A 26,973-nucleotide genomic window follows, 5' to 3' on the forward strand; every position below is an offset into this window, starting at 1 on the left:
TAAATAAACAATTCCAGGTGAAAGACAAAGGACATAGCTCTGTAGGAGGGAGAAACACCACTACATTAATAAAATATTGCCCTCTTGCTAGATTGATGACTAAAACCACAGCGAAACAGTGTAAAACGTCTGTCAGCTTAAACTCTGAGCAATCAACCAGTGGTCCTCATCAGCCGGCTGCAAACTTGGAACGCAGCGGGACGGGAACACAAATACTTCTGTATCTGATTATCCTGACTGACATGAGGGAGTGTGTGTGTGTGTGTGTGTGCTTGCCTGCGTGCATGTGTGTGTGCGCGTGTGTGTGCGTGCCGGCTGTTAACAATGTAAAGGCCTCTGTGGTGAAACCTGAGTCCGGAAAGCATTACAATCAGACGTAACAGTGTGGTCAAAGACAGAGACACCGCAGCACGGAGGGCATCAATATTTAACAGGGATGGTTTTCAGTCTCCTAGCTGGAGGATCCCACTGAGAGAGGGCACCCTATTCCTTTTATAGTGCACTACTTTCTAGTCAAACAGGGTGCACTCTAAAGGGAATTTTGGTACCATTTAGGATACAGTCAGAGAGATAAGTGGTACGTAGAGGGTTCTTGTGGTCCTCTGTAGCTCAGCTGGTAGAGCACGGCGCTTGTAACGCCAAGGTAGTGGGTTCGATCCCCGGGACCACCCATACACAAAAATGTATGCACGCATGACTGTAAGTCGCTTTGGATAAAAGCGTCTGCTAAATGGCATATTATTATTATTATTATTCTTCTCTGGTAGTCTTTCTCTTTAGTGGTGGACTGGCATCATAATAAGGGACAGGAGGTTTTCCTGACCAAATGTCCTGATCAGGAAAACCTCTGGGCCCCAGTTAGAGGCTACAACTAAGAGTAGATATTCAGTCCGCAATGCACCTTTTGAAAGGTAATTTCAAGTGGAGGGGGTAGCCTTCTCTTTCCCCACAGTAACATGCCATTGTGTTTCAGCTCCATGCTGGTTACAAAGAGAGAGGACCTTTATGAAAGCAAGGTCAAAGCATTATTATTCATGAGTTGTCTCTCTGGAAGTGTCCCAAATGGCACCCTATTCTGTGTATAGTGCCCCTGTAATACACTTCATGGACAAAAGTAGTGGATTCGGCCATTTCAGCCACACCCGTTGCTGATAGGTGTATAAAATCGAGCACACAGCCATGCAAGCTCCATAGACAAACACTGGCAGTAGAATGGCCTTACAGAAGAGCTCAGTGACTTTCAACGTGGTACCGTCATAGGATGCCACCTTTCCAACAAGTCAGTTCGTCAAAGTTCTGTCCTGCTATAGCTGCCCCGGTCAACTGTAGGTGCTGTTATTGTGTAGTGGAAACATCTAACAGCAATCTCTGGAGTGATGAATCATGCGGATGCCAGGAGAATGCTAACTGCCCAAATGCATAGTGCCAACTGTAAAGTTTGGTGGAAGAGGAATAATGGTCTGGGGCTGTTTTTCATGGTTCGGGCTAGGCCCCTTAGTTCCAGTGAAGGGAAATCTTAACGCTACAGCATTTAATTACATTCTAGACGATTCTGTGCTTTCAACTTTGTGGCAACAGTTTGGGGAAGGCCCTTTCCTGTTTAAGCATGACAATGCCCCCGTGCACAAAGCGAGGTCCATACAGAAATGGTTTGTTGAGATCGGTGTGGAAGAACTTGACTGGCCTGCACAGAGTCCTGACCTCAACCCCATCGAACACCTTTGAGATTAATTGGAACGCCGACTGCGAGCCAAGTCTCATCGCCCAAAATCAGTGCCCAACCTTACTAATGCTCTTGTGGCTGAATGAAAGCAAGTCCCTGCAGCAATGTTCCAACATCTAGTGGAAAGCCTTCCCAGAAGAGTGGAGGCTGTTATAGCAGCAAAGGGGTGACCAACTCCATATTAATGCCCATGATTTTGGAATGTGATGGAATGTCATGTTCGACTAGCAGGTGTCCCCATACTAGTGTATTTCCTGATCAATAGCCCAGGGCTTGCTTATCTAACTGAAATGTTTACTTTTCAAATGTAATTTGAAATGCAAAACACTTCATTATGTAAACATGCTGATGTTGGTTGTTTTTGAAGAGAACGTTCTCTGAAAGCTGCCGTTGTCATTTGGGACATTCATATCGTTTCGAAGCCATATTCCAAATATTTAATAGCATTGTGTTACGTGCATGTGTTTTCTATGGACCACATTCATGGACCACATTGAATGTGGTTGTATCCTGTCGTCTGGTATGCATTTTGAGAGGCAGGGGATGTGTGTGTGTGTGTGTGTGCACTCTCATTCCTACATGTATGTGTGTGTGTGTGTGTGTGTGTGTGTGTGTGTACTGCATCTGTGTGTGGTTGGTCTGATGTTCAGAGGAAGCTGGATCTAAGTGTGTTGACGGATGTAAAGCCTTGATTGGATGCGTTGATGTAGCGGACTACTTTTGAGAGAAAAGAGGTTAAAATGGGTAATAAACAAACAGACTTCTTCTCTCAGGGACATGTAGTGAAACAGGGCTGCTCAATTAGTCCAACACTATTTAACATATACATTAATGAATTGGCAAAAACATAAGAAGAATCTGCAGCACCTGGTCTCACCCAAATCAAGTGTCTGCTGTACACAGATGACCTGGTGCTGCTGTCTCCCTCCAAGGAGGGGTTACAGCAGCATCTAGATCATCTGCACAGGTTCTGTCATACCTGGGCTCAGACAGTTAACATAAAGAAACAAATATAATGATATTCCAAAAGAGGTCCGGATATCAGGATCACAAATATAAATTATATATCTGTACACAGTTCTATTAGAACACACCAAAGACTACACGTATCTAGGACTAACTATCAGCAACACAGGTAGCTTTCACATGGCTGTGAATGAGCTGAGAGACAAAGCAAGAAGAGAATTCTATGCCATTAAAAGGAACATTAAAATTGAATTTTCAATTAAAATCTGGCTAAAATTTGTCCAATCAGTTATAGAACCAATTGCTCTATATGACAGCAAAGTATGGGGTCCGCTCTCTAATAATGAATTTACCAAATGGGACAAACATCCAATCGAAATACTGCATGCAGAGCTTTGCAAGAGTGTATTGCAAGTACAAATAAAAACTCCAAATAACGCATGTAGAGCAGAATTGGGCCAATACCCCCTCCTTATTCGAATAGAACAAAGTGCCATCAAATTTTACAACCATCTAAAAACAAGTGACCTCAAAACATTCCATCACACAGCTCTACTATGTTGAGATGAAACAAGAGAAGAGTCCCCACGGCCAGCTGGTTCTGAGGCTCAGTTCACTAACCCAAACCAACCCTATAGTGCCTCAGGACAGCACTCTGGCCCAACCAAATCATCACAAAGCAAAAATATATGTGGTGTGGAAAGACACCACAAAAAATCTAAGTAAACTTCAATGCTATTTGGCTCTAAACAGACAGTACATGGTGGCAGACTATCTGACCACTGTGACTGATAGAAAACTGAGGAAAACAATGACTAGGTACAGACTCAGTGAGCACAGTCTGGCTATAGAGACCGGTCGTCACAGGCAAACCTGGCTGCCCAGAGAGGACAAGCTGTGCTCACTCTGCTCCAGGGGAGAGGTAGAGACAACTGCATTTCCTATTACACTGTGACAAATACTCAGATCTAAGAGAATCTTTCTTTACATTACAAAGCATTTGAAAGCCAAAATGTGCAGTTTGGCAGCCAAATATGTGGTCTCCTGCCACAACCTGAGGGACGGCCAGTGACAAGTGGAATGTAATGTCAATAAGATTTGTCATTTTGGTTTTGTTTTGGCTTGCCATGTCAATAAAGTCTAGTGAATTTAACTGAAGAGAGAGAGAGAGAGGGAGAGGGAGAGGGAGAGGGAGAGGGAGAGGGAGAGGGGGAGGGAGGAGAGGGAGAGTGAGGGAGAAGGAGAGGGAGGGAGGGGAGAGAGAGAGAGAGAGAGAGAGAGAGAGAGAGAGAGAGAGAGAGAGAGAGAGAGAGAGAGAGAGAGAGAGAGAGAGGAGGCAGACACAAACAAAGACAGAGACAGAGACAGATAGTGATATGTAGAGACAGAGAGAGAGAAAAAAATGAGAACACGTTTTAAATGCCATCCCACTCTGAATGCAGACAGGGAGTACAACCAGAGGTTATATGCAGAGGAAGGTGGACAGGGACAGGGGAGGAGCGGCCCTGAGAGTGGGAGCATTTTCCACAGGAAATAGATCTCAGAGCCTGCGTCCCAAACGGCACCTTATTCTCTATACAGAAGCCTAGGGGCCCAGGACAAAAGTAGTGCACTGTAAAGGAAATAGGGCTCCATTTGGGACACATTCAGAGCCAATCTTCTTCGGATCTATAGGAGTTTACAGGGCCACAGAGATGTACCTGCTATATGCTGATGGAGTCAGGGCCTGGTGAAGCACACACACACACACAAAGGCACACACACACACACACACACACACACACACACACACACACACACACACACACACACACACACACACACACACACACGTAACAAGAGCTTTGGCAGTCCCACCATGCCTCAATGTCTGTCTTTGTCTACCAGGATTGACGTTGCTGAAGCCGTGATGCCTGGGCCAAAGTATTTAATTAAAACATCCAGAATGCATGACATCCATGTGGAGGGCTAAAAGGCCCCTGGGGAGAGGAGAGAGAGGGTTATGACTGTGAAGGATGGATGGAGAGAGGAGGGGGAGAAGAGGGAGAGGAGGGAGAGCTATACAGTAGGCTTATAAATAGATACATTTCAGTTACAGCAGAAATCCTGGGGATTTTGTGGATATGGTAGGGGTGTATCCCATGACCATAGCATTCTATCAACATGAAAATAACATACGTGTTACATTTGATCTATTCTGGTGAATGAGATACTGTATGCCAGGGATGGAGTCAGGAGAGGACTGGAACTCCTACAACTGTGTGGCATTCTGATTCCTGAACATTCCAAGGAGGAGAACTTACACTAAAATTATTATGACCTCCATCAGCCTGGTTAGATCCCAAGAACACTACTCAGACAACCGCCCAACCTCACGCTCTGAATAGCAGACTGAGACAGAGAAGACAACAGCCCAACCTCACACTCTGAATAGCAGACTGAGACAGAGAAGACAACAGCCCAACCTCACACTCTGAGTAGCAGACTGAGACAGAGAAGACAACAGCCCAACCTCACACTCTGAGTAGCAGACTGAGACAGAGAAGACAACCGCCCAACCTCACACTCTGAGTAGCAGACAGATAGAGAAGCCAACAGCCCAACCTCACACTCTGAGTAGCAGACTGAGACAGAGAAGACAACAGCCCAACCTCACACTCTGAGTAGCAGACTGAGACAGAGAAGCCAACAGCCCAACCTCACACTCTGAGTAGCAGACAGATAGAGAAGCCAACAGCCCAACCTCACACTCTGAGTAGCAGACTGAGACAGAGAAGCCAACAGCCCAACCTCACACTCTGAGTAGCAGACTGAGACAGAGAAGCCAACAGCCCAACCTCACACTCTGAGTAGCAGACTGAGACAGAGAAGACAACCGCCCAACCTCCAACCTCACACTCTGAGTAGCAGACTGAGACAGAGAAGACAACAGCCCAACCTCACACTCTGAGTAGCAGACTGAGACAGAGAAGCCAACAGCCCAACCTCACACTCTGAGTAGCAGACTGAGACAGAGAAGACAACCGCCCAACCTCCAACCTCACACTCTGAGTAGCAGACTGAGACAGAGAAGACAACAGCCCAACCTCACACTCTGAGTAGCAGACTGAGACAGAGAAGACAACCGCCCAACCTCCAACCTCACACTCTGAGTAGCAGACTGAGACAGAGAAGACAACAGCCCAACCTCACACTCTGAGTAGCAGACTGAGACAGAGAAGACAACCGCCCAACCTCACACTCTGAGTAGCAGACTGAGACACTTAGGTGCTCTCCTCTACATACATGCCTCACGTAATCATACACACACACACACACACACACACACACACACACATCTAATGGTAAGTTAATACTCTCCAATACTCTCAGTTATCTGAGGATCAGCCGTGTAAAAACACTTTTTCCCTGAAGCAAACTAAATCATATTTCAGCAAGCATCAGCCAGGCCTTTGAATTGGTAACCATTTGGGATAACTGCATAAGAACATCTCCAAAGAGGACGTCTCAGATGTATTTTGAAGCGTTAAACTAGAAAGGAGAAAAAAGCAATGCAATAGACTCTACAAAATAAATGTGATTTGTAGCTACTCAGACCACATTGGCTTCATTATAATTCAATTTTAATAATAAATAATAACAACCACAAAAGAGCAATAAAATAAATTATTCCATGACAGACATGTCACATAGTACAGCAAGCGTTTGGTTGTCTGGGATATAAATACATGTTGGTGGTCTGGGAGATACAGTGGGGAGAACCAGTATTTGATACACTGCCGATTTTGCAGATTTTCCTACTTACAAAGCATGTAGAGGTCTGTAATTTTGATCATAGGTACACTTCAACTGTGAGAGACGGAATCTAAAACAACAATCCAGAAAATCACAATGTATGATTATTAAGTAATTAATTTGCATTTTATTGCATGACATAAGTATTTGATACATCAGAAAAGCAGAACTTAATATTTGGTACAGAAACCTTTGTTTGCAATTACAGAGATCATACGTTTCCTGTAGGTCTTGACCAGGTTTGCACACACTGCAGCAGGGATTTTGGCCCACTCCTCCATACAGACCTTCTCCAGATCCTTCAGGTTTCGGGGATGTCGCTGGGCAATACAGACTTTCAGCTCCCTCCAAATATTTTCTATTGGGTTCAGGTCTGGAGACTGGCTAGGCCACTCCAGGACCTTGAGATGCTTCTTACGGAGCCACTCCTTAGTTGCCCTGGCTGTGTGTTTCGGGTCGTTGTCATGCTGGAAGACCCAGTCACGACCCATCTTCAATGCTCTTACTGAGGGAAGGAGGTTGTTGGCCAAGATCTCGCGATACATGGCCCCATCCATCCTCCCCTCAATACGGTGCAGTCGCCCTGTCCCCTTTGCAGAAAAGCATCCCCAAAGAATGATGTTTCCACCTCCATGCTTCACAGTTGGGATGGTGTTCTTGGGGTTGTACTCATCCTTCTTCTTCCTCCAAACACGGCGAGTGGAGTTTAGACCAAAAAGCTCTATTTTTGTCTCATCAGACCACATGACCTTCTCCCATTCCTCCTCTGGATCATCCAGATGGCAAACTTCAGACGGGCCTGGACATGCGCTGGCTTGAGCAGGGGGACCTTGCGTGCGCTGCAGGATTTTAATCCATGACGGCGTAGTGTGTTACTAATGGTTTTCTTTGAGACTGTGGTCCCAGCTCTCTTCAGGTCATTGACCAGGTCCTGCCGTGTAGTTCTGGGCTGATCCCTCACCTTCCTCATGATCATTGATGCCCCACGAGGTGAGATCTTGCATGGAGCCCCAGACAGAGGGTGATTGACCGTCATCTTGAACTTCTTCCATTTTCTAATAATTGCGCCAACAGTTGTTGCCTTCTCACCAAGCTGCTTGCCTATTGTCCTGTAGCCCATCCCAGCCTTGTGCAGGTCTACAATTTTATCCCTGATGTCCTTACGCAGCTCTCTGGTCTTGGCCATTGTGGAGAGGTTGGAGTCTGTTTGATTGAGTGTGTGGACAGGTGTCTTTTATACAGGTAACGAGTTCAAACAGGTGCAGTTAATACAGGTAATGAGTGGAGAACAGGAGGGCTTCTTAAAGAAAAACTAACAGGTCTGTGAGAGCTGGAATTCTTACTGGTTGGTAGATGATCAAATACTTATGTCATGCAATAAAATGCAAATTAATTACTTAAAAATCATACAATGTGATTTTCTGGATTTTTGTTTTAGATTCCGTCTCTCACAGTTGAAGTGTACATATGATAAAAATTATAGACCTCTACATGCTTTGTAAGTAGGAAAACCTGCAAAATCGGCAGTGTATCAAATACTTGTTCTCCCCACTGTAGATAGACGTTGCAGGTGTCTGAACAGACCCTGTAGAGACATTCACAGGCCATTGATGCTGCTACAGCTTCACTTGAGTGTGTGTGTGTGTGTGTGTGTGTGTGTGTGTGTGTGTGTGTGTGTGTGGCACTCCGTCTGCTGACCTGTAGTTCTAAACGTCAAATAGCGGGGATTCCGATCACCGCTGTCCGCAGTGCTGCATCTCCAAATGTCGCTATTTTCACGTTTCTTTACATTCTACTCATGGCATTAGGGTGTGGAGCCCCGCTCTCTTCCACGATGATCCTGTACAAAACATAAATCGCCTTTATTAACACCAGAGGAGCAGGGTAGAATAATACTGTCCTCTCTTTATATAGCCACCATACAGACCTCCAGGGCATACAGCATTTACATGAACCATATGTTACACTAGCTGAATAACACTATATGAACACATGAAGCATAGAAAGGCATGGATGAAAGACTAAAGGATGTTTGTGATTGCACATACAGTGGGGAAAAAAAGTATTTAGTCAGCCACCAATTGTGCAAGTTCTCCCACTTAAAAAGATGAGAGAGGCCTGTAATTTTCATCATAGGTACACGTCATCTATGACAGACAAATTGAGAAGAAAAAAAATCCAGAAAATCACATTGTAGGATTATTTATGAATTTATTTGCAAATTATGGTGGAAAATAAGTATTTGGTCACCTACAAACAAGCAAGATTTCTGGCTCTCACAGACCTGTAACTTCTTCTTTAAGAGGCTCCTCTGTCCTCCACTCGTTACCTGTATTAATGGCACCTGTTTGAACTTGTTATCAGTATAAAAGACACCTGTCCACAACCTCAAACAGTCACACTTCAAACTCCACTATGGCCAAGACCAAAGAGCTGTCAAAGGACCCCAGAAACAAAATTGTAGACCTGCACCAGGCTGGGAAGACTGAATCTGCAATAGGTAAGCAGCTTGGTTTGAAGAAATCAACTGTGGGAGCAATTATTAGGAAATGGAAGACATACAAGACCACTGATAATCTCCCTCGATCTGGGGCTCACCCTGTGGGGTCAAAATGATCACAAGAACGGTGAGCAAAAATCCCAGAACCACATACGGGGACCTAGTGAATGGCCTGCAGAGAGCTGGGACCAAAGTAACAAAGCCTACCATCAGTAACACACTACGCCGCCAGGGACTCAAATCCTGCAGTGCCAGACGTGTCCCCCTGCTTAAGCCAGTACATGTCCAGGCCCGTCTGAAGTTTGCTAGAGTGCATTTGGATGATCCAGAAGAGGATTGGGAGAATTTCATATGGTCAGATGAAACCAAAATAGAACTTTTTGGTAAAAACTCAACTCGCCGTGTTTGGAGGACAAAGAATGCTGAGTTGCATCCAAAGAACACCATACCTACTGTGAAGCATGGGGGTGGAAACATCATGCTTTGGGGCTGTTTTTCTGCAAAGGGACCAGGACGACTGATCCGTGTAAAGGAAAGAATGAATGGGGCCATGTATCGTGAGATTTTGAGTGAAAACCTCCTTCCATCAGCAAGGGCATTGAAGATGAAATGTGGCTGGGTCTTTCAACATGACAATGATCCCAAACACACCGCCCGGGCAACGAAGGAGTGGCTTCGTAAGAAGCATTTCAAGGTCCTGGAGTGGCCTAGCCAGTCTCCAGATCTCAACCCCATAGAAAATCTTTGGAGGGAGTTGAAAGTCCGTGTTGCCCAGCGACAGCCCCAAAACATCACTGCTCTAGAGGAGATCTGCATGGAGGAATGGGCCAAAATACCAGCAACAGTGTGAAAACCTTGTGAAGACTTACAGAAAACGTTTGACCTGTGTCATTGCCAACAAAGGGTATATAACAAAGTATTGAGAAACTTTTGTTATTGACCAAATACTTATTTTCCACCATAATTTGCAAATAAATTCATTAAAAATCCTACAATGTGATTTTCTGGATTTTTTTTCTCTCATTTTGTCTGTCGTAGTTGACGTGTACCTATGATGAAAATGACAGGCCTCTCTCATCTTTTTAAGTGGGAGAACTTGCACAATTGGTGGCTGACTAAATACTTTTTTTCCCCACTGTAGCTGCCTCATTTTAACTGCATGTACGGTACACAATAGCAGCAATAATATTAGTATGTTACAATCACTAGATACCCTTTTAAAGGGTAAACACAATCATCGATTAGCCACTTAATTAGTAGATGTACGTACGTACACTGAACAAAAATAGAAACGAAACATGTCAAGTGTTGGTTCGATTGTTTCACGAGCTGAAATAAAAGATCCCCAAAATTTTCCATACACACAAAAAACGTATATCTCTCAATTTTGGTGCACAAATTTCTTTACATCCCTGTTAGTGAGCATTTCTCCTTTGCCAAGATAATCCATCCATCTGACAGGTGTGTCATATCAAGAAACTGATTAAACACCATGATCATTACACAAGTGCTCCTTGTGCTGGGGACAATAAAAGGCCATTCTAAAATGTACTGTTTTGTCACAAAACACAATGCCACAGAGTTTTGAGGGAGCGTGCAATTGGCATTGCAGAGCTGTTGCCAGAGAATGTAATGTTAATTTATCTACCATAAGCCGCCTCCAACGTCGTTTTACAGAATTTGGCAGTACGTCCAACCGGCCTCTCGCAGACCACATGCAACAATGCCAGCCCAGGACCTCCACATCCGGCTTCTTCACCTGCGGGATTGTTTGATACCAGCCACCCGGCCAGCTGATGAAACTGTGGGTTTGCACAACCAATGAGCTTCTGCACAAACTGTTAGAAACCGTCTCAGGGAATCTCATCTGCGTGATCGGCGTCCTACCAGGGTCTTGACCTGACTGCAGTTTGGCATCATAACCGACTTCAATGGACAAATGCTCACCTTCAATGACCACTGGTCCGCTGAGAAGTGTGCTCTTCACGGATGAATCCCGGTTTCAACAGTACTGGTCAGATGGCAGACAGCGTGTATGGCGTCGTGTAGGCAAGCGGTATGCTGATGGAAATGTTGTGAACAGATTACCCCATGGTGGAGGTGGGGTTATGGTATGGGCAGGCATAAGCTACGGACAACGAACACAATTTAATTTTATCAATGGCAATTTGAAATGCACAGACATACCGTGATGAGATCCTGAGGCCCATGGTCGTGCCATTCATCTGCCACCATCACCTCATGTTTTAGTTTGGCCCCATGTCGCAAGGATCTGTACACCATTCTTGGAAGCTGATAATGTCCCAGTTCTTCAATGGCCTGTATACTCACCAGACATGTCTCCTCTGGCCGGCCGACTGGGAGTAGGTGTATGTAGTGATGGGGAGTAGGTGAGGAAGAGGGAGAGGGAGAGGAAGAGGGAGAGGAAGAGGGAGAGGGATAGGGAGAGAGGGAGAGGGAGAGAGGGAGAGGGAGAGGAAGTAGGCGTTACATTAACAGTAAGCACTGTTTCAATGTTTAATGCCAGGGGGGACACCTAGGCGTCAACACAGAAGAAGGAGGAGCAGAGGTAGGGGCACTGGAACCAGCACAACAGAGGGAGATGAACCTGAGGACAGACTGCAGACGATCATTGAACATTATGTGGAGCCAGTACCTCCCAGGTTCAGACCCAAATGACCTGTAGGCCCACAGTTGGACGGTACTCAAACATAGCAGCTGTTTCAGCTCTACTTCACCACCTCTGTGCTGGGGACACTAGTTTCCAATACCAACAAGTATGGGGACAAGAAGCAGCAGGGGGGTGGGAGAAGATGCACTGGAAACATGTTACCATGGGCGACATGCTCTCGTACATTTCCCTGGTGATGTACATGGGACTGGCAAAGACTAGTTGAATAGTGGAGCAAGTCCCCGCTCTGCAGATTCAAGTTAAAATAATAATAATAATATGCCATTTAGCAGACGCTTTTATCCAAAGCGACTTACAGTCATGTGTGCATACATTTTTACGTATGGGTGGTCCTGGGGATCGAACCCACTACCCTGGCGTTACAAGCGCCACGCTCTACCAATTGAGCTACAGAGGACCACAAGTTCCCTGCCTCTATCTAGTGAAAAGGGTTTCTTGGCCACCAACCAACCGTACTCTTCACATGACCCACAGAAGGAGGAGGAGTGCGAAGGGGACTGGCTAGAGTCATGTCCGGTTAAATTTAGATCTGTTTTCATTATTTTTCTTGTAAATAGTTCTTATGTGGGACCAATACCCTTTAGGCTTATGTGTAATAGCAGTGGAATTCAGACATTCAGACACTTTGGAGGGGTTGAAAGGACACTTGGATGTCCCCTGACACCACCATAATGTTTGAGAGAGGTTGATATTGTAGAAATTGTGTTTTTATAGTGACCAATAACTGTTAGGCATGTTCAATGTGTAATAGCAATGGAATTACCACCTTTATGTAAAACACAATGTGACCTATTCACTTAGGACACTGTGGAGAGGTTGAGGGCACGCTTGGAGATGTCCCTAGACCGCACCTGACACCCCTTACTAAAACGTCTGTAAAGTTGTAGCTGTTGTCTATCAATCCCATTTTTTTTTGACTTGTTGTGGTAGCCATATGATGTGTTTCCAGCTCTATTCATCAATCATTGACTTATAGCTTGTCCATGATGACTTCCCAAAAAATTATTACAAAAAAGAACACTTTGTGTGTTCTTGATCTTGTGTGATCTGAACTGTACCATTCCTATCTTTGTTCTGACCATTTCCTTATCTCCCAGGTGATTTCTTTCCAATGATTCCAAGTTTATGCATGTCCTTATCATATAACTGCTCACTAAAAGCAGTTTATTTTGGGTATGTCTATTTAGGCGGAAATCTACATTTTTGCCATGACATTTTATTAAATTGTATTAAGATATGTATGCTGAAAAGAAGGACAAAGAATCACTCACCTTTAAGGTGAAGGGTACGCGTAAACATTGTTTAGTCTTAAGTTTTAATTTGTGTGATTAATGTTGAATGATTGAGAAAGTTACTAATACTGCTTTTTGTCCTTATTGTGTAAGTAGGATTCCTCTCTGAACTAGGCAGTTGTGGAAAAAGTACCCAATTGTCATACTTCAGTAAAAGTAAAGATTTCTTAAAAGAAAAGGACTCAAGTAAAATTGAAAGTCACCCAGTAAAATACTACTTGAGTAAAATTCTAAAAGTATTTGGTTTTAAATATACTTAAGTATCAAAAGTAAATTGAATTGCAAAAATATACTTAAGTATCAAAAGTAAAAGTATAAATCATTGAAAATTCCTTATATTAAGCAAACCAGGCAGCACAAATTTATTTTTTATTTACGGATAGCCAGGGGCACTGTCCTCTGTAGCTCAATTGGTAGAGCATGGCGCTTGTATCGCCAGGGTAGTGGGTTCGATCCCCGGGACCACCCATACGTAAAAATGTATGCGCACATGACTTTAAGTCGCTTTGGATAAAAGTGTCTGCTAAATGGCATATTATTATTATTTAACACTCAGACATCATTTACAAATACATTTGTGTTTAGTGAGTTCGCCAGATCAGATGCAGTAGGGATGACCAGGGATGTTCTCTTGATAAGTGCATGCAAGAATTTGACCATTTGCCTGTCCTGCTAAGCATTCAAAATGTAACGAATATTTTTGGGTGTCAGAGAAAATGTATGTAGTAAAAAGTATATTATTTTCTTTAGGTATGTAGTGAAGTAAAAGTAAAAGTTGTCAAAAATATAGTGAAGTAATGTACAGATACCCAAAAAACTACTTAAGTAGTACTTGAAAGTATTTTTACTTAAGTAGTTAACACCACTGGAACTAAGTGTGTCATTTACTAACTTTGTTCAAATTGAGATTGTTTTTAGATAAAGTACTCATTTGAATTGTCATGTATCTTCTTAGCTGCACCCCCTTTATGGTGTGGAGCTTCACCTCCAGTCGAGATAGCAAGAGGTTTGTGCAGGTTTTCTACTTCAACATGTTACTGTTGCTGATTCATTTTATTTGAACAAACAATACAATACGTCTCCAGACAATGACGACAATCATTGTTACCCTGGCTGCAGAGAGGTTTGGCCCGGAGGAGAAGTGATGACATTGAATCAAAGCGGAAAACTGATTGGATTTTCAAAAAGTCTTCAACGTAAATGCATTTTGTCTGTTTTTCACCTAACTTTTAACCTAAATCCAATGAAATTGTGACATTTTTTTGTTGATTTCATGTGAGTTGACAACTCAACCAAAGGTAAATCAAAACTAGACGTCAGTCTGAGCCCAGTGGGATTTTAGTCTGTCAGGCCAATCTCCTTTGACATCTCCCTCTCTCTCCCCTACCCTTATTTTCTCTCTTTCTCCTCCCCAACTCTCTCCCCTCCTATGTCTCTCTCTCTATTCCTGACACAGGCCTGTTGAGCTTGACTCAGGGAACAGACCTCTAGCTTCTAGTGCGGTGGCCAGCTCCACAGTTTTGGTTTCTGTTGAAGAGACCAGACATCATTCTGTCCGGAAAGAAAATAAGAAAGACTGTGATGAGAGATAGAGCATCACACCTGAGAATCAGTGATGAGAGATAGAGCATCACACCTGAGAATCAGTGATGGGAGATAGAGCATCACACCTGAGAATCAGTGATGAGAGATAGAGCGTGACACCTGAGAATCAGTGATGAGAGATAGAGCGTGACACCTGAGAATCAGTGATGAGGGATAGAGCGTGACACCTGAGAATCAGTGATGAGAGATAGAGCGTGACACCTGAGAATCAGTGATGAGGGATAGAGCGTCACACCTGAGAATCAGTGATGAGGGATAGTGCGTGACACCTGAGAATCAGTGATGAGGGATAGAGCGTCACACCTGAGAATCAGTGATGAGAGATAGAGCGTGACACCTGAGAATCAGTGATGAGGGATAGTGCATGACACCTGAGAATCAGTGATGAGGGATAGAGCGTGACACCTGAGAATCAGTGATGAGGGATAGAGCGTGACACCTGAGAATCAGTGATGAGAGATAGAGCGTGACACCTGAGACTCAGTGCCAGTTTGAGAGTGATGAGGGATAGAGCGTAATACCTGTAACTCAGTAAAATCTTTGAAATTGTTGCATGTTGCGTTTATATTTTTGTTCAGTGTACAGTCTGTACGAGTCAGTACAAAACTATTCTCCATTAGTACAAAGCAACTAAATTCAAGACATACACAGTAAGATAACAGTACATACTGCTGAGATAAACCAATTCTATTTTCTCCATGCTCTATTGAGAATATAACCGTTAGATAAAGAGCATCCCTGTTGATGAGTTAGGTTGACTTCAAATCTCTTAGAAATCATATGTTCATATTATTACCTGGCTCCGGGTGTGTGTTGTGTGTTCATATTATTACCTGGCTCCGGGTGTGTGTGTCTCTGTGTGGAGCAGAACAAACAGACAGGTTGTTTGATAAGCCTCTTTGATAGGCTAGGGCCTGGGGCAGAATAGGAGAAATGTGCTTTCAGATGTCATACAAAAAATGTTCTGCTTATCTGATCTATGAGTTAGAGATCTCACATCTTGTGGGTTTGGTTATTACATTATTCAGTACATTAACTTTGAATGAGAGACTCAAATGTTGTTATTCCTCCTAACAGGCATATAAAAATCAGTATATGAATGACTCGTTTCCAAAATGTTTTATTCCTATGCAAATCAAGATAGCTACTGGATGCTCTCTTGATCTTGATCATTTAGACATGGGTAGATAGATTTTTTATAAGATTAAATTAGACATCCAACCCAATTCTAATTAACAGTTAGTTTGAGTCCCAAATGGCACCCTATTCCCTAAGTAGTGCACTACTTTTGACCATAGCCTTATAGGGTCAAAAGTAGTGCACTATATAAGAAAAAGGGTTCCATTTGGGACGAAGCCAAAGACTAGTAGAGCTTTCAGATACAGGAGGTTTTCCTGAGTTCCACTGTGTAGGGAGGTCTCTGGGACAAAATGACTGCTACAGTAGTTGTCTGCCTACCTCTAGTTTCCATACACTCTTAGAAAAAAAGGTGCTATCTAGAGCCTAAAAGGGTTCTTCGGCTGTCCCCATAGGAGAACCCTTTGAAGAACCCTTTTTGGTTCCAGGTAGAACACCTTTGGTTCCAGGTAGAACCCTCTGGGGAAAGGGTTCTACATGGAACTCAAGAGTTCTACCTGGAACCAAAAAGGGTCCTATCTGGAACTAAAAAAGGTTATCCTATGTGGACAGCCAAAAATCCCTTGCGGAACCTTTTTTCTAAGAATGTAGGTGTTAAAATATAGAGAATATGTGACAGAGACGTTAGTGTCAGAACTATGGAATGATGGGAGATATGAATGAGGGGAGATGTGAATGAGGGGAGATATGAATGAGGGGAGATGTGAATGATGGGAGATATGAATGAGGGGGATATGTGAATGAGGGGAGATGTGAATGAGGGGAGATGTGAATGAGGGGAGATGTGAATGAGGGGAGATGTGAATGAGGGGAGATATGAATGAGGGGAGATATGAATGATGGGATATATGAATGAGGGGAGATGGGAATGAGGGGAGATGTGAATGAGGGGAGATGTGAATGAGGGGAGATGTGAATGAGGGGAGATGTGAATGAGGGGCGATGCAGAGTGGACGGTGATGCAGAGTGGACCTACAGGATGCTGACATCCACTGTGATGCAGGAAAGCCTTTCTGTGATCATCGAATGTGCACTCACGCATGAACACACACACACACACACACACACATTCACACACTCACACACACACACGCGCACACACACACACACGCACACACACACACACACTCACACACACACACGCGCACACACACACACACACACACACACACACACACACACATTCACACACTCACACACACACACGCGCACACACACACACACACACACACACACACACACACTGAGATGCCACTCCTAGTTACAGTATGGCATTAACAGTGTGTGGTGATAAACATTTTGACACTGTTGATTTATTCATGCTGGGCTCTCAGACTCTGGATGTGTCCTAAGTGATGCCAGAGCCCTATGTTTACATAGTGTTATACTCATTTCATATGTACAGTGCATTCGGAAAGTATTCAGACCCCTTGCCTTTTTCCACATTTTGTTACTTTACAGCCTTATTCTAAAATTGATTAAATAGTTTTTTCCCCCCTCATCAATCTACACACAATACCCCATAATGACAAAGCAAAAACACGTTTTTAGAAATTGTAGCAAATGTATTAAAAATAAAAAACTGAAATATCACATTTACATAAGTATTCAAATCCTTTACTCAGTACTTTGTTGAAGCGCCTTTGGCAGCGATTACAGCCTCGAGAATTCTTGGGTATGACACTACAAGCTTTGCACACCTGTATTTGGGGAGTTTCTCCCATTCTTCTCTGCAGATCCTCTCAAGCTCTGTCAGGTTGGATGGGGAGCGTCGCTGCACAGCTATTTTCAGGTCTCTCCAGAGATGTTGGATCGGGTTCAAGTCCGGGCTCTGGCTGGGCCACTCAAGGATTTCAGAGAGTTGTCCCGAAGCCACTCCTGCGTTGTCTTGGCTGTGTGCTTAGGGTCGTTGTCCTGTTGGAAGGTGAACCTTCGCCCCAGTCTGAGGTCCTGAGCGCTCTGGAGCAGGTTTTCATCAAGGATTTCTCTGTACCTTGCTCTGTTCATCTTTCCCTCGATCCTGACTTGTCTCCCAGTCCCTGCCGCTGTAAAACATCCCCACAGCATGATGCTGCCATCACCATGCTTCACCGTAGGGATGGTGCCAGGTTTCCTTCCGTCTGGCCACTCTACCATAAAGGTCTGATTGGTGGAGTGCTGCAGAGATGGTTGTCCTTCTGGAAGGTTCTCCCATCTCCGCAGAGGAACTCTGGAGCTCTGTCAGAGTGACCATCGGGTTCTTGGTCACCTCCCTGACCAAGGCCCTTCTCTCTCGATTGCTAAATTTGGCCAGGCGGCCTGCTCCAGGAAGAGTCTTGGTGGTTCCAAACTTCTTCTATTTAAGAATGATGGAGGCCACTGTGTTCTTGGGGACCTTCAATGTTGCAGAAATGTTTTGGTACCCTTCCCCAGATCTGTGCCTAGACCCAATCCTGTCTCGGAGCTCTACGGACAATTCCTTTAACATCATGGCTTGGTTTTTGCTCTGACATGCACTGTCAACTGTGGGACCTTATATAGACAGGTGTGTGCCATTTCAAATCATGTCCAATCAATTGAATTTACCACAGGTGGACTCCAATCAAGTTGTAGAAACATCTCAAGGATGATCAATGGAAATAGGACGCACCTGAGCTCAATTTCGAGTCTCATAGCAAAGGGTCTGAATACTTATGTAAATAAGGTATTTCTGTTTTTTATTATGGGGTTTTGTGTGTAGATCGATGAGGACAATTTTTTATGTAATCCATTTTAGAATTTGGCTGTAACATAGCAAAATGTGGAAAAGGTCAAGGGGTCTGAATACTTTCCGAATGCACTGTATATACTGTATTCTACTGTACTCTAGACAATGCCACTCCGACATTGCTCGTCCTAATATTGATATATTTCTTAATTCCATTCTTTTACTTTTAGATTTGTATGTATTGTTGTGAATTGTTAGATACTACTGCACTGTTGGAGCTAGGAACACAAGCATTTCACTACACCAACAATGACATCTGCTAAATATGTGTATGCGACCAATACTATTTGATTTGATTTGAACAGTCTCATACTGAAGCATGTCTACAACACAAATAACTGAATGTAGCTAGACATTTTCATTTTATATATTGCACATCTATACAAAATGGACTGAGTTCAGCTGCCTTAAAGATGTAGCCCACCTAATTGAAGACAGTTGCCTATTGTCCAACTAGCCTTTAGAACTGTTTGTCTTTATTTGAATGCATTCCACTCTAGTGATTCAGCTAGTCCAAGGCCATGGCAAAAGCATTCTCATGTTCTGAAATAACAGCAGAACTCCTACACTCTAGAATCTCTCTACATTCAAGAGGTCCAATGTGTACAGGAACACAGTGTGACTTGCATCAAACCTACATGATTTCCCTCTCAATGGATCTCTACCTGTCTTTGACGTCCAAGCACAGCTCCCTTCAAACAGAACATAACAAAAGCATTATCAGAGAGCCTGAGTAGCACATCTGTTCCTTCCTCCATCAAACAAACTCCTTGTTGCATTAATAAGCACACAGTGAAATCAGCCTAAGAGGATGCTATCAGCAGTAGTGATTGGAGACACATCGGGGAAATAGAGGATTAGAAAGGGTAAGAAAACTGAGAAGACAGAGAGAGAGAGAAAGAGAGACAGAAGGGGGAGAGAGAGAGAGAGAGACAGAGAGAGAGACAGAGCGAGAGAGAGAGAGAAAGACAGTGACTGACAGACTTAGAGTGGTGAGAGAGAGAGAGAAAGAGAGAGAGTGAGAGAGAGACAGAGAGAGAGAGAGAGAGAGAGAGAGAGAGAGAGAGAGAGAGAGAGAGAGAGAGAGACAGAGAGACAGAGAGAGAGAAGGAGAGAGAGAGAGAGAGAGAGAGAGAGAGATTGGCAGAAGCAGACAAATTGGAGCGCAAACTGGGTCTGTGCTGGCCTCTGTTGTACTGGACCATTAGAGGGAGAGAGAAAGGTTGGTCTCGTGTGCCCAGAGCCAGCTGCTGTTTGATAGGAAGAGCCGTCTGGAGCCGTCTGGAGCCATATAGAGCCGGAATGGAGGTGTTAATGAGTTACTTTACAGGCCCTGGCCATGAGGAAGAGAGATCAGGGACCACACTTGTACAATAATGGACATACACACACAGAGAGAGAGAGAGAGAGAGAGAGAGAGAGAGAGAGAGAGAGAGAGAGAGAGAGAGAAAGGGTACAAGGGGCTGACTTATACACGGCCAGGCCTCCTACTGAGTACTGCTGATGAGAAAACAACACACACACACACACACATACACACACACAGACACAAACACACAGACACAGACACACAAACACACACACACACACAGACAGCTGCGAAGGCATGCACGTGCACGTGCACGCACACACCCACCCCTCAAACACACACACAGTCAAGGACAATGTCATTTCCCACAAATGACATTTCCTTGGAGTGCCAGGACCGCCACGGTTCATACAATCTTTTTAAGTTCATTAGTGGATGGTAGACTTGAAAGAGTTGGACAGCTTCCTAGACACAATATGACTCATTCATTTTCTCATTCTGTCATCAGAGAAAACAGAGCTTCCAGTCATATCACATACTTTGAGGCTGCATGTCTATTGCCAGGAGTTGCCTGTATGCTTTCTGGGACCAATCAGTTCACCTCAATGTTCCACACTTCAGCTTCCGTAACGGTTCCAAGATATTTAATCTGGAAAGAAAAGACAAGGTTCAAGACGTAAACACAAACAGTGGAAAGCTACTTAGTCACAGCGCTTCAAGGTGCTGTCCTCCATGTCCTCCATGTTGTTTTCTTCCCATTCACCTGTCATAATGATTACATCAGATAGGACTGCATGGCCTGCATCCCAAATGGCACCCTATTGCCTATATAGTGCAGTGCTCATAGCACTCTGGTCAAAAGTAGTGCACTATATAGGGAATATGGTGCCATTTGGGACATGAAGCCCCAGGACAGCTCATTTGACCTTAGTTTTACTCTGTCACATTTAAACAAAACATTTCCCAGAGGGAGAATTCCACGAGAGGGTTTACTCAAAGCCTGAAAGGTCAGGTGACAACACTGTCATAAGCATCTCAGGGCAAATGTCAGGGCAAATGTCTGTTTCTGAGAAACTAAGTAGCCTCCAAGAAAACAATATGTCTGCATCCCAAATGGCACCCTATTCACTATATACTGCACTACTTTTGACCAGGGTAGAGATAGTATTATATATAAAAGTAGTGCACTATATAGGGATTAGGGTGCCATTTGGGACACAAACAAGATGTCTGTAGTGTGTGTGTGTGTGTGTGTGTGTGTGTGTGTGTGCTGAGCAGTAGAGACAGAACCTTATATGTGTTGTATCTGTGCCAGAAGATGTCTCAGCATGTCTTTGTCAGTGGGTAATTGGCTAACCAACGTTCCCAAGGGAAAACCTCCATTCTCCGAGTGTCCAGTGGAGCCTGAGATGCTAGCAGTACGTTCTCAATGAACAGCTCAATAGACAATCTAAAATATCTAAAAAAGACAAGCTCAATCGAAAAAAGACAAGCTAGCAGCTAATAAGCAGCTATCAAGCAGTTGGAAAGTGCTTAGCAAGAGGCTAACATGTAGCTAACAAATGGTTCTTCAAGCAGCTAGCAAACAGTTAGCATGTGACGAGGAAATGGCTAATGATTAGCCAACAAGAGGCTAGAAAGCAGCTAGCGGTCAATAAAGTTGCTATAGGTAACACAGAGGATATTTTAGCAGAATTCTGCATGCAGAGTCTCAATTTGGTGTTTGTCCCATTTTGTGAATTCTTGGTTGGTGAGCAGACCCCAGAGCTCACAACCATAAAGGGCAATCGGTTCTATATCTGATTCAAGTATTTTTTGCCAGATCCTAATTTGTATGTCAGATTTTATGTTCCTTTTGATGACGTAGAATGCCCTTCTTGACTTGTCTCTCAGATCGTTCACAGCTTTGTGGAAGTTACCTGTAGCGCTGATGTTTAGGCCGAGGTATGTATAGTTTTTTGTGTGCTCTAGGGCACACAAAAAATGATGTGTGTGCTCTTTGTATTTGTAGTCCTGGCAACTGGACCTTTTTTGAAACACCATTATTTTAGTCTTACTGAGATTTACGGTCAGGGCCCAGGTCTGACAGAATCTGTGCAGAAGATCGAGGTGCTGCTGTAGGCCCTCCTTGGTTGGGGACAGAAGCACCACATCATCAGCAAACAGTAGACATTTGACTTCAGGTTCTAGTAGGGTGAGGCCAGGTGCTGTTGACTGTTCTAGTGCCCTCGCCAATTCGTTGATATATTTGTTGAAGAGGGTGGGGCTCCAGCTGTCTCACCCCACGGCCCTGTGGAAAGAAATGAGTGTTTTTTTTTTTAACATGGATTTTATAATGTCGGATGTTTTTCCCCCAACACCGCTTTCTATCATTTTGTATAGCAGACCCTCACGCCAAATTGAGTCAAAAGCTTTTTTGAAATCAACAAAGCATGAGAAGACGTTGCCTTTGTTTTGGTTTGTTTGTTTGTCAATTAGGGTGTGCAGAGTGAATATGTGGTCTGTCATGCGGTAATTTGGTAAAAAGCCAATTTGACATTTGCTCAGTACATTGTTTTCACTGAGGAAATGTAAGAGTCTGCTGTTAATGATAATGCAGAGGATTTTCCCAAGGTTGCTGTTGACGCATATCCCACTGTAGGTATTGGGGTCAAATTTGTCTCCACTTTTGTGATCAGTCCTAGGTTCCAAATATTGGGGAAGATGCCAGAGAAGAGGATGATGTTAAAAAGTTTAAGTATAGCCAATTGGAATTTGTGGTATGTATATTTTATCATTTCATTTAGGATACCATCAACACCACAGGCCTTTTTGGGTTGGAGGGTTTGTATTTTGTCCTGTAGTTCATTCAATGTAATTGGAGAATCCAGTGGGTTCTGGTAGTCTTTAATAGTTGATTCACAGATTTGTATTTGATCATGTATATCTTTTTTGGGTCTCTATGTTTTTGGTTGGATAGGTTTCTCAATTTCTTTCTTAGGTTTTTGCATCTTCATCAAACAATTTGTCATTGTTATTAATTTTCTTATGTTGTCTACTTGAAATGTTTAGAATTCATAGAGAAGCTTAGAGGTCAAATGTACCGTTTAGGTTTCCACTGCCAAGTTTACACCTTCACTATTAAAGTGAAATGTTTTGTCCAGGAAGTTATCTAGAAGGGATTGAGTTTGTTGTTGCTCAATAGTTTTTTGGTGGGTTTCTGTACTACTTTCCTTCCATCTATAGCATTTCTTAATATTATGCAGTTCCTTTGTCTTTGATGGCTCATGATTGAGTATTGCTCTGTTCAAGTAGACTGTGATTTTACTCTGATCTGATAGGGGTGTCAGTGGGCTGACTGTGAACGCTCTGAGAGACTCTGGGTTGAGGTCAGTGATAAAGTAATCTACAGTACTACTGCCAAGGGATGAGCTGTAGGTGTGCCTACAGGATGAGTCCCCTCTAAGCCTGCCATTGACTATGTACATACCCAGCGTGCGACAGAGCTGCAGGAGTTGTGACCCATTTTTGTTGGTTGTTTTGTCATAGTTGTGTCTAGGGGGGCATATTTGGGAGGGAATACTGTCACCTCCAGGTAGGTGTTTGTCCCACTGTGTGCTGAGAGCGTCAGGTTCTTGTCCAGTTCTGGCATTCAGTTCGCCACAGACTAGAACATGTCCCTGGGCCTGGAAATGGTTGATATCCCCGTCTAGGATGGAGAAGCTGTCATATTAAAGTAAGGGGATTCTATTGGGGAGGATATACTGTAGGTAGCACATTGTCCCTTCTCTCTATCTCTCCGTCTCCGTCTCTGTCTGTCTGTCTGACTCTCTCTCTCTCTCTCTCCCTCTCTGTCTCCCCTCTCTCTCTCTCTCTCTCTCTCTCTCTCTTTCTCTCTCTCTCTCTCTCCCTCTCGCTTTCGCTCTCCCTCTATCTGTCCCTTCTCTGTCTCTCTCTCTCCATCTCTCTCTCTCCGTCTCTCTCTTAATCCCACCCTTCTCTCTCTTTCTCTCTCTGTGTGTATGTCCATTATTGTAAAAGTGTGGTCCCTGATCTCTCTTCCTGTTGTCCAGTTGCATGGCCAGGGCCTGTAAAGTAACTCATTAACGCCTCCATTCCGGCTCTATATGGCTCCAGACGGCTCCAGACGGCTCTTCCTATCAAACAGCAGCTGGCTCTGGGCACACGAGACCAACTTTTCTCTCTCCCTCTAATGGTCCAGAACAACAGAGGCCAGCACAGACCCAGTTTGCTCTCCAATTTTTCTCCCAGCTCCTAGTCTGTCTGCTTCTGCCAATCTCTCTCTCTCTCTCTCTCTCTCTCTCTCTCTCTCTCTCTCTCTCTCTCTCTCTCTCTCTCTCACACACACACTCTTGCTGTTCAGCATATCCAAGAGGGAGTAACTTGATGACAAGAGACCTAATACTATTGTCAGAAAACGAATTCTAGGAAATATGAGATATGGAATTGTATGGAAGTGTGTACGGGACAGATCTTGACAACTCCATAAATTATTTATTTCTGTACTTTTATTATTAATCACATGATATCTTTACCTTATCTTGTTAAAAGTCGGTATGTTGTTTTAAAGCCTTTCACATGGAGGGCACTGGTTTCCAGAAAACCAAGCCTTTCACATGGAGGGCACTGGTCTACAGAAAACCAAGCCTTTCACATGGAGGGCACTGTTCTATAGAAAACCAAGCCTTTCACATGGAGGGCACTGGTCTATAGAAAACTAAGCCTTTCACATGGAGGGCACTGGTCTATAGAAAACCAAGCCTTTCACATGGAGGGCACTGGTCTATAGAAAACTAAGCCTTTCACATGGAGGGCACTGGTCTATAGAAAACTAAGCCTTTCACATGGAGGGCACTGGTCTATAGAAAACTAAGCCTTTCACATGGAGGGCACTGGTTTCCAGAAAACCAAGCCTTTCACATGGAGGGCACTGGTCTATAGAAAACTAAGCCTTTCACATGGAGGGCACTGGTCTACAGAAAACCAAGCCTTTCACATGGAGGGCACTGGTCTATAGAAAACTAAGCCTTTCACATGGAGGGCACTGGTCTACAGAAAACCAAGCCTTTCACATGGAGGGCACTGGTCTATAGAAAACTAAGCCTTTCACATGGAGGGCACTGGTTTCCAGAAAACCAAGCCTTTCACATGGAGGGCACTGGTCTATAGAAAACTAAGCCTTTCACATGGAGGGCACTGGTCTACAGAAAACCAAGCCTTTCACATGGAGGGCACTGGTCTATAGAAAACTAAGCCTTTCACATGGAGGGCACTGGTCTACAGAAAACCAAGCCTTTCACATGGAGGGCACTGGTCTACAGAAAACCAAGCCTTTCACATGGAGGGCACTGGTTTACAGAAAACCAAGCCTTTCACATGGAGGGCACTGGTTTATCTCTCCATCTTAACGATAAAGCAGCAGTGTCTGAAAAGATGACAGACGACACCAGAGCAAGTCATTATCATCAAGCTTTTAATTCAACATTGATAACACTATCACAACCCCCCCTTCACAGTAAATATTGCTTCAACAAAAATAAAATATAAATAATCTTGCATATTTATATTTGTTCTACTCAGTCTGTGTTGTATATGATCCAAATGGCACCCTATTCCCTATGGGCCCTGGTCAAAAGTAGTGCACTATATAGGGAATGGGGACTTATTCTCTGTGTATAATATAACAGGCAATCAATTCCTGATTAGGAACTCTGGTTGGGGTCGTGTTGGTTCAGCCGGGGGTCAAGTTGGTATTTTAACCGTCTCATTTGTCATGCTGATTTTATTGCTTAGCCATTCATTAAACCCATTAAGCCCTCTAACCCCACCCCTGCCTGCCCTGACATGTGACCACGCCTTTAAATGCCAGAGGAGGGGAGGGGGGAGACATGTGACCACGCCTTTAAATGCCAGAGGAGGGGAGGGGGGAGACATGTGACCACGCCTTTAAATGCCAGAGGAGTGGGGAGACATGTGACCACGCCTTTAAATGCCAGAGGAGGGGAGGGGGGAGACATGTGACCACGCCTTTAAATGCCAGAGGAGTGGGGAGACATGTGACCACGCCTTTAAATGCCAGAGGAGGGGGGGGGGAGACATGTGACCACGCCTTTAAATGCCAGAGGAGTGGGGAGACATGTGACCATGCCTTTAAATGCCAGAGGAGGGGAGGGGGGAGACATGTGACCACGCCTTTAAATGCCAGAGGAGTGGGGAGACATGTGACCATGCCTTTAAATGCCAGAGGAGGGGAGGGCGGAGACATGTGACCACGCCTTTAAATGCCAGAGGAGGGGAGGGGGAGACATGTGACCACGCCTTTAAATGCCAGAGGAGGGGGGAGACATGTGACCACGCCTTTAATTGCCAGAGGAGGGGAGGGCGGAGACATGTGACCACGCCTTTAAATGCCAGAGGAGAGGAGGGGGGAGAGAGGGGGGGAAGGAGGAAGGGGGTGTGTTCTGTCCTCTCCATTCAACCTCTACAACAACCACAGGAATCAGACAGTGTGTGTGTTCTGTCCACTAAAATGTTGTGCACAACATCTGTATCAATCACTACAGATCATTCCCCAAATGTTCTCACCTAGCAACATTAGGCGAATGTTTTATACAAACATTGTATAATGATCAGCACGACTGGGCAGTTTTAGTGTTATGAGAACATTTGCCGTAACCTAACAAATGTTCTGGGAACTTTCACAGAAGCAATTTTGGTTTGCTGGGTGTGTTCTGTCCTCTCCTTCCAACCTCTATACAACCACAGGGATCAGACAGTGGGACCAGACACAGGGATCAGACAGTGGGACCAGACACAGGGATCAGACAGTGGGACCAGACACAGAGATCAGACAGTGGGACCAGACACAGAGATCAGACACAGGGATCAGACAGTGGGATCAGACACAGGGATCAGACAGTGGGACCAGACACAGGGATCAGACACAGGGATCAGACACAGGGATCAGACAGTGGGACCAGACACAGGGATCAGACAGTGGGACCAGACACAGAGATCAGACAGTGGGACCAGACACAGGGATCAGACAGTGGGACCAGACACAGGGATCAGACAGTGGGACCAGACACAGGGATCAGACACAGGGATCAGACAGTGGGACCAGACACAGGGATCAGACAGTGGGACCAGACACAGGGATCAGACAGTGGGACCAGACACAGGGATCAGACAGTGGGACCAGACACAGA

This window comes from Coregonus clupeaformis, chromosome 21, assembly GCF_020615455.1.
Source record: "Coregonus clupeaformis isolate EN_2021a chromosome 21, ASM2061545v1, whole genome shotgun sequence".
Taxonomy (NCBI): Eukaryota; Metazoa; Chordata; class Actinopteri; order Salmoniformes; family Salmonidae; genus Coregonus; species Coregonus clupeaformis.